Source organism: Lactuca serriola, chromosome 5 (genome assembly GCF_051521515.1).
Source record: "Lactuca serriola cultivar US96UC23 chromosome 5, Lser_US96UC23_V15, whole genome shotgun sequence".
NCBI classification, from domain to species: Eukaryota; Viridiplantae; Streptophyta; class Magnoliopsida; order Asterales; family Asteraceae; genus Lactuca; species Lactuca serriola.
In genome coordinates, this window is record NC_136412.1 from 202,712,361 (window position 1) to 202,721,816 (window position 9,456).

Here is a 9,456-nt window from a genome sequence, read left to right on the forward strand (position 1 = left end):
CCAAACTTCCAGAGAGAGTCATTCAAACCGGGAACTCTCAAAAATGAAACTAGAACTAACTCCATCAATAAACTCCCAAAATCGGGAGCCATCAGTCTTAACTTTAGGAACCATACCCTAAGACTAATGATCATCCATTTGTCATACCTACCCCCAATCCCTAATTAGGAGCACCACCAAATCATGTAGAAAGAATACTCAAAACATACTGATCGTGAAATTCAACTAATCCCAAATCAGGAAACTATGCTAAAAAACCTTCAATACACACTTGACTTCCTAACAAGTCATCACCAACCCATTCCTCCCATGAGCATAATGATGGTCCATCCAAGAATCTCACGTTGCATCCAAATCCCTCATTAGCTTAGGTGTACAGCCACTTGACAAGTCATTCAAGAAATTATCAATGATCCTCATGACCCAAAGTTTCAGATCTAAAGCCTATCTCTGGTAATCTAGCTCCTAACAATAGCCCACAAGCAAGCAGAGACCGACAAATGCAACCATTTAGCAAGAAACTTCTAAGGTACAACTAATACTCTCAACAAAAATTTACTATCCACACGATCCAAACCAGCTAGTCACTGAGTGTCCCGACTCCTAAAAATGCACTAACACCAAACCATGACAATAATACTAATGATCTGGGATCTAAGAGTCTCAATCAAATGACTGCCATGTCTCACCCATAGGAGTCATACAACCATCGATTCACGATACATCGTGACACACTCTAGCCAGCAGAATGATAAGCTTACAGTACCACGCTGATCTTGCCATCATTCCATCACTGGCCTGAAGACTCACGACCAGCACCACAGAGGTCTAAAGGTATTTAACCATTAACCCACGAACCTGCATGAACCCAATAAACATCCCTCTCAACACAACATGATCCATACCTTCCTATAACACATAATTCATTTCACATCACAGGCTGTTACCAACGCAAAACCAAACGAAAACATGGTCTCACACAACCAGAGAATAAGGTAGGCAGTTGTACTCTTGTTCCAATTCAAAGGCTATACACCAAATAATAACCATACTAATAAATTTGGACCAAGTGTTCTTTTTCTATCTTATTCATCCCATATACACCCCTCAAGGGAACCCATAACCAACCCTAGATCTATTGCATTCCTTCTTTCTCACAACCTTACCCAAAGGGTGAAGTACCAGTAGATCTAACAAAATGACGAACCTCAACCTTTAACAGAAACATCCTCATGAATGACTGAAACAAGATCCCACACATTGATTGCAACAGAACAGATTCCACTGATACATAACTAGCTCTTTTAATCAAAATACCAACCTTGTCGACACGACATGCCACAATATACAACATACAAAAATTGACGATAAGTCGACACATCCATTGAACTTTAATTGATACAACTCAAAATTTTCAAAGAACCTCTGATATTAACGATGAACGAAATGACTAACAATCGAGATTGCATTGACAACCAATCCAATGATCCAATACATTGTTGATCAAATCCCATGAGGAACTAAACATACTAACCTTTGAAGCTGATTGACCGATCAATAATTGCCCATCCTAGACTGTAGATTGCAATCTATACAACGAGCTAACAAATCCTTCAACAATTGATACTCAACTTGAGCGACCCAAACGGGTCTTTACCTATTCATCGTCGTTCCTAGAAGGAACCACTGGCTAAACTGAGCTCCTCGTCTAATAGCTTCCTGCCATGAAGGAAAATATTGCATTCCAGAACACATATATCTTATGGCAGCTTGGTTAATACCGTCGTCCTGTCCAAATATTGAACCAAAGTCTCATATACCCAAATCGTAGATTCTTGTGACCCGTTATTCCACAACCATAAACTCAAAAAAATCGATGATCCTCCAAGCAGAATACCTAGTTCTCCCCCACTTAGGGTTAAAAACACCACCAACTAGCAATGTAAACAAACCATATCTCAAACCGGATCAATCGAGTACATACCATCCCTGAATCTTGGAATGTATAACATAACGCAAGATGATCTTCTAGATAAAGACTAAGAAATCTCAACGAGATTTTGAATCTCAGATGGAGACTTCGGAAACTTCCCAGTCATAACCGCCTCTATCATCAAGAATCTCATGCAAATGAACAATTAATAATTATGACAGTACATTCATAGCACCGATTCTCTATCTAGAAGCAAATTGACTACCCCATATCTCATTAACAAATCCCCAATGACCAATTCATCATGATAATTATTCAAAAATACAAAATACATCAACCTCATAGTCGGGATATCAGAGACAACAAAATTTTTCGTTCCTGATTCACTTCCTTGCTCACCTAAAACAATCAACTAGCACCCAACCTAACTATATTCAAAGAAAGAAAACCATTGATCTCATCTTAAGGCAACCATACCACAAGAATCCTCTTGTTCATTACCACATTGCCATACTTTCCCCCAAAAACCAAAACTATCTAGCCCCATGTTGGGTCTACCTCCCAACTCTGAAAATCACATGTTTGCTCTCTTTTTCCTCCGAACACTGAAAGCTGGAAGAACATAACCCCCATCAAAGATAGCGACATCCTAATCCATCTGCCAAGTATTCAGCCTCCGGTTGCGATCCTCAAGTCGATCATCACAATTGCTTACTTCTTGATTCCCACAAATCAACTGGAACTTCCTCGAGAAAGTCCCTCAAGATGTCAAAATCAACTAATTCATCTAGGTCTACACCATTCAAATGCAATCTGACATGGCCACTATGTCCCAAACAATTCACTAGACCTCTCTTCAGCTTGAACAACCATAACCGATAAACCGATAAGGACAAAGATACACTACAGTGAATCATAGTGCCAAATCATACAATCTACCCTCCATCAACTCCTTAGAATCCCCGAAATCCTCATCGGTTCGAGAATGGATCATGTACATTCAATAGTACGCACCCAATACTACCTTCAAAATTTATTTGTACTTTCCTCAAGATTCATTCCGGATCCTCTAAGTAACTACTAATGTCTACAACCGACCGATCCAATCACATATACCCACTCTCAACAAATACACACTGTTAAACAGTGCAACAATTGCTCGAAGGCACCTCCTACGCTCTCTTAGGATTCCCACCTCATCCTGCCATCAGCTGATGAAGAACCCCTAGTAATATCAGCTAACTACTTCATGAATACAATTACATGCAACAAAACTAAAATAATTTTCGAATAAAAGATCCAAGCCTATAACGGTTAGGCTTAAACGAGAGTTGAAGAAATAAGGCCAAACCAGTCATTCTATAATTATTTAACCTTTGCAGCATAACATATTCATTTAATAGTTAGCTCAAATCAATATGGGTCCCACAAAGCACAAAACAAGAAGCATTAGGGCAGTAACACTCTATAGGCCACAAAACATAAAAAGGCATCCTCCAACTAACTTGCTTCTGCGATGCTAAGAAATTCTACCAAAACTGTCAAAATGCCTTATGCATGCAAATTATACACAAAATGGGATCACATAGACTGTCGAATAAATTATTCTACCCTAAGCCCACAACCAGACAAGGAACAAGAAACATTTGAAATCCATACTAGCATATAGTTCAAAAAGCTCAATTATAACGTCCGCGTTTCGGGGCTAAGCATTTTAGATGATGTAATAGTCTAGGTCACCTATTGTAACTCATTTTGAAGTAATAAAGATGAATTATTTGAATATTTTGTGAATTATGTGAATTTATATGTTTATTACTTATTTATAAATGTGTAATATATAAAGAATAAAAATAAGCGTCAAAATTAAATTGTGAGATAAGCCCAATGACTTTACATAAAGTTGTAGTGGTCGAAACAAGGATTTCGAGGATATAAAGAATGCCGAAATCCGAGTTATAACGAAGAAGTTATGGTTCGTCGAAGTTTTACGGCAAAACCGGCACAACACCGGGAAGCGTAAATAGTGAATTTATGATAGAGGACTTTTTATCCTTATTTATCTAAACAAAATTTGTAGTATATGTTAAACTGTGAACATACAAAAAAAGAACGCACAAATTTGACTTCGTATGAGGAAGTTATGAATTTTCTAAGATTTGGCTTAGCAGTGCACGGCCCGAAACTCGAATTTTAGATCGAGCGGTTTTTGGCCTACGCAACCTAAATGAGAATTGAAGATCTCATTAATAGGAACTCAACGGTAAAAAGACAGATGAAAACAGAATCCGTATGTAGAAGTTATGAATTTTACGCGGACATTTAACAGTATAATCTCCTCGTACTATTAAATTTAAGATCGGTTGAGAATTAGCCGACGAAGTCAAAATGAAAGTTGTAGATCTTATTTTTACCTACACGTTTATATAAAGAACGTCAAAAACGGAGGTCGTATGTGAAAGTTACGGATTTTAGAAGTCGGAAGTGTGTTGTGTGAAAATGGGTGATGTGGCACAATCTTGGCAATTGCTTTCTCCCCAAGTCTTGCCACTAGATGGTGACATGTGGCACCAAGTTCAGTTAGTTTTCACCCTATAAATAGAACCTCTCCCATCCTCATTTTCTTCACACCTTTCTCATTTTTTCTTCTCTTTACTCTCTCTTTAGAACCTCTCTCTAGCCCCGAACCCCCCCCCCCCCACCGAAAAGCCTAGGGAACCTCCCTAGCACGAGGCGGAAGCCCCGGAGTGCTCGACGGCTCCGAGAAGAAGAGCTTTTTGGCTCGGGAACGCTACTCCAAGCAAAGCCCGGTTTTCTATAAAACTCGCTATAAGTGAGCTACGTCTACGCTATTTTTAATATAGCTTTTATTTAATTATAGTAACGTTATTAGGAACTTATAATAAGTACTAGGACTATTATTATGGGTTATATAAGTATTGTTTAACGCTTATATAATATTAATAATAGCTAAACTACTAATTAGTCTCGGCGAATAATAGACTAAACTCTAGTGGTAATAATACTAGGTTTTGTCAAAGGAAATTATTTTTTAAGAAGCGAAGCGCTGTATGAGTTCAGAATCACCACCTTACCAAGTGAGTGCATGGTCTCTTTCATCTTACACATAGATATGAAGTATTTAATATAAATTACGTGTTGTGAGTGCAAAGTTACTTTCAGCTTACACATAGATACGAAATATTTTATATAAATTACGTGTTGTGTGTGCATATTATCTGTATACTTGCTATCTATGCTGGATGAACAATATTATACATGTTTTAAATGATTTAAACTGTATATGTATTTTATATCTACAAAATGTGTTGGGTAAAACATGGGTAGATGTAATAGTTGCTGTGTGACAAAATAAAATAATGAGAGGCCTCGTTATAGATGTTATTGATGATCCAGTCATCTAGCGTAATATAGATGACGACCACAGACTATTCTAGATAGTCCCGTGGAAAGCTAGCAGGCTCGCAACATGTAGGTGTTTATTTGAACCGTGTGTTTATTTGAACTGTGTGCTCACCAGGTGTACTCCATCCCCCTCATGGTTGCCTTAAGGACATTTATTGTTGAGGAATCCCCTTAGCAGTAGTCTCCATCCCGATGATGATCCTTAGGCTAGGTCCCTTATGATAGGTGTTTAGGGACGTAATGAGAGGATAACGGGAATGGGTAATCGGGTTATTGTTGATTGATGAAATTAATAAACTTATTTATTGTGGGTTGAAAACCCTATGTGCTCACCAGGCTCCCAAGCCTGTCCCACTCAGTTTCTTGTATTACAGGTAGTGGCGCATGAGCATAGATGTGATGTCTTGGGATGAGTGATTAAGGGATTTTATGCCTGTAAATAAGGAAATAATGTAGTAAGGCCTATGTTGTATTGTTTATGCTTATGATATGTATCGAACATGACATCCAGAGTCTTTTTAATGAAATACATTTCTATGGAAATGCTTTTGATAAATCTTTATCATATTTTGTTTTGGGACAAATTCCGCAACACTTTTATTTAAAATGTTACTCTGATTTTCAAACAAAGCATAAACAAAACTAGTCTTTTCTGGCCGTGAAAATGGGGATGTCACATCAATCAACATGTATATACGAGCATCTCTCCTAGCATTCTATCATGCAATCCCGAGCAGATTCTTAGCCCTAATCTACTAGGCAATTCTCATATACTCATACCAAAATAATAAGGATAAAACATGTATGGGTATTTTGGGAAATGGGAAATACTTACTTAAGCTCGGTTGATTGCATGCATCGCACCTCTTTTTCTTTAAAACCTTTTTTTTAGAAAATCATTTTCTTTTTAAAGAATTTAGAAATCCTCAGTTTGAGTTTAGACACATCCGAGAGTGTGCCTGAATCCCTCAAGCCAAGGCTCTGATACTAACTTGTAACGTCCCAAAAATACCAAGTAAAATTTTCATTATAAGTAAGTCAAAAATATTCATCATTGTTCCAAAAGAGGATCAGAGTCAAAGTATTCTCAAAACATCAGAGTAATCATAAACATTCAATGCGCAATAAATCTCCAGGGGATGTAGTGCAATCAAGACGGGCCTTTTCTTTTGAAACCAGAAGTACTTGAAAACATTTTAAACATAAACCATAAGAACAAATCTTAGTGAGTTCCCTAAAATACCATATGCCATAGTAATTAGTGGGCTCAGCCCTGGGGTGTTTACCCAACATGCAATCATGGTCCCAACCTTGGGGTATGTTTCAACCTGAACATGCAATAATAGACCCAACCCTGGAGTTTATTTCAACCCAAACATGCAATCATGGGCCCATCCATTGGGTTTATTTCAACCCAATCATACATGCAAGAGTCACAAATATTACTAGCATTCTACATAACACAATCCAGTAGGCCGACATTGGTGCCTTCGACCCACAAGTACAGTGAGAAGACTCACCTGAACTACTTAATAGAAGCTCAACAGGTACCTCAGCAACAACACAGCCAACCCAAGATTCCTAATACAAAACCGATACCAATCCTTAGTCAAATACTCAATTCTACCCAAATTTGACCAAAAGTCAAATCAGTCAAAAAGTGAACGGCCAAAGCTAAGGTCTAAATTGATGGGTTTTATTGGTTATAAATCTATGCATGAGGCAGAAAAATACTTAACTTTTAAGTTCACCTGCAATCTATATAGATCTATGGTTTCTCAATTGATAGCAATAAACTATGAACATCAAGAACCCTAACAAACTCTAGGTAATTTCGAAAATACAAGAGAATTAGGGTTTACATACCTTTGATTATTATAGAAAATGACCAATTCAAATCCTTCTTCAAAAGCCTTGGAAAGCAAGCATCAGAAATATAATTCCTTAATGGTTTGTACCCAAACCCTAGTGTAACGCCCCAAAAATACCGAGCAAAAACTTTTATTTTAAATTTGTCAAACTATTTATTCATTGTTCCGAAAACGATCAGAGTAATTTGTAACATTCATTACGGCATAAATCTCCAAGGGATACAGTGTGATCAAGTCGGACCCTTCCTGCTGAAAACAGAAGTACCTGAAACCATAAACATAAAACCGTAAGCACAAAGATTAGTGAGTTCCAAAAATACCACCACACAACGTATAACATAATGTATACTAAGTCCACAATCATTGGACTGTATTACCCCTGAGCCCACAACACGAGTTTGGATTGCCTACCTAGCCCACAGCTCATGTCTGGATTGCTCTCGATCCCACAACATAAGTCTGGTTTGCCTTGCCAGCCCTTAGCTTATGTCTAGCTAGCTCCTGAGCCCACAACATACGCCTGGCTTGCCTTTTCAGCCTACAACTTATGTCTGGCTTGCTCCCAGGTTTTTTGGCTTTCGTACAGAGCGGTATTTCCTCAACCTAACCGTAATATGTCAATATATGCAATAGATAAGATGAATAACAACAAACGGATAATTATACATATCTTAACATATAACTATAGCATAACATCCTAAACCAGGATACACAACCTATTGGGCCGGCATTGATGCCTTTAACCCACAAGTACAGTGAGGAAACTTACATGAAGTGAAGAACCCTGAAACACTAAGGCACGCTTCCCTTTCTACACTACTTGCTCCCACTAATCCACTAATTACCAAAACCAGGTAAAATCTTAATCAACAGTCCAAAACCCTCCAGTTTGACCCAAATTCAAACTTGGTAAAAAATTCAATGGTCAACGGAAGTTAAAGAAAGTCAAAGTACAAGGAAGACTAAGTACACCCAATGTATTCCATCCCTACGCTCAGCATACGGGACTCAGGCCTAGTACGCGCAGCATATTCCTAGGTACACTCGACGTACTTTACGTCCAAGACAAATCCTTTATTTAGTGCTTATTCCCTTAAGACCTTTCTTCCAACACTCAGATCTAATCCCAAAAGACATTCTAAATCATAAACTTTCCAACTTTATGATTTTGCAAGGCTAGAAAGATACCAATTGCATAACTGTAACATCCCCCTCTGGCACGTATCACAATATTGTCCGCTTTGGGCCACTCGACACGAGGACTTCCCAGGGGGTCACCCATCCTGGTACTACTCCCGCCCGAGCACGCTTAACTGCAGAGTTCTTATGGGATCTGCTGCCCTCACGGCTTTAAAACGCGTTGTGACAAGGAAGGTATCCACACCCCTTTATAAGGAAATGTTTCGTTCTCCTTCCAAGCCGATGTGGGATCAGATCAAACCCACTTTCACCCCCCATTATAGGGTTCGACGTCCCCGTCGAACACATCGACCCGTGCCCTAGCTCTGATACGTGCCAGAGGGGGGTGTTACAAATGGTATCAGAGCCAGGGCACGGGTCGATGTGTTTGACGGGGACGTCGAACCCTATAATGGGGGTGAAAGTGGGTTAGATCTGATCCCACATCGGCTTGGAAGGAGAACGAAACATTTCCTTATAAAGGGGTGTGGATACCTTCCTTGTCACAACGCGTTTTAAAGCCGTGAGGGCAGCAGATCCCATAAGAACTCTGCAGTTAAGCGTGCTCGGGCGGGAGTAGTACCAGGATGGGTGACCCCCTGGGAAGTCCTCGTGCCGAGTGGCCCAAAGCGGACAATATTGTGATACGTGCCAAAAGGGGATGTTATAATAACCCTAACTTATCATAAGATTCTAAGCTTCATAAATCGTGCCAAAGGGGGATGTTACAATATTGTATTTTTATGCCTAAACACCCTCAAATACACCTAGAAATGCACCTCATAAGATTTGGAACAACTCACACTTAAAAGGACCAATTTGTGGGACAAAAAGGACATGTCTTTAACATCTAAGCTAGATCTATCAATGGAAGCATAAAGGTATAAACTTTATATCTCCTGGAGATGAATGAGGGAGGAGAACTTCTAGATCCAAAGTGGTTTTAAGCTTCCAAGAACTACTAACACCTTCTTCTTGTAGAAGCAAAATTGTAAAAGTCGAATATTGTGTTTGTATAGTTTCGCATCTTTATGTTATTTTACTAAG

At 38.8% G+C, this 9,456-nt stretch overlaps 1 pseudogene; it reads right to left on the bottom strand.

The window, feature by feature from the left end:
- Window positions 1-8,475: 8,475 nt before the first annotated feature.
- On the bottom strand, window positions 8,476-8,593 carry LOC145056293 (5S ribosomal RNA; annotated as a pseudogene).
- Between the last annotated feature and the right edge of the window lie 863 nt (window positions 8,594-9,456).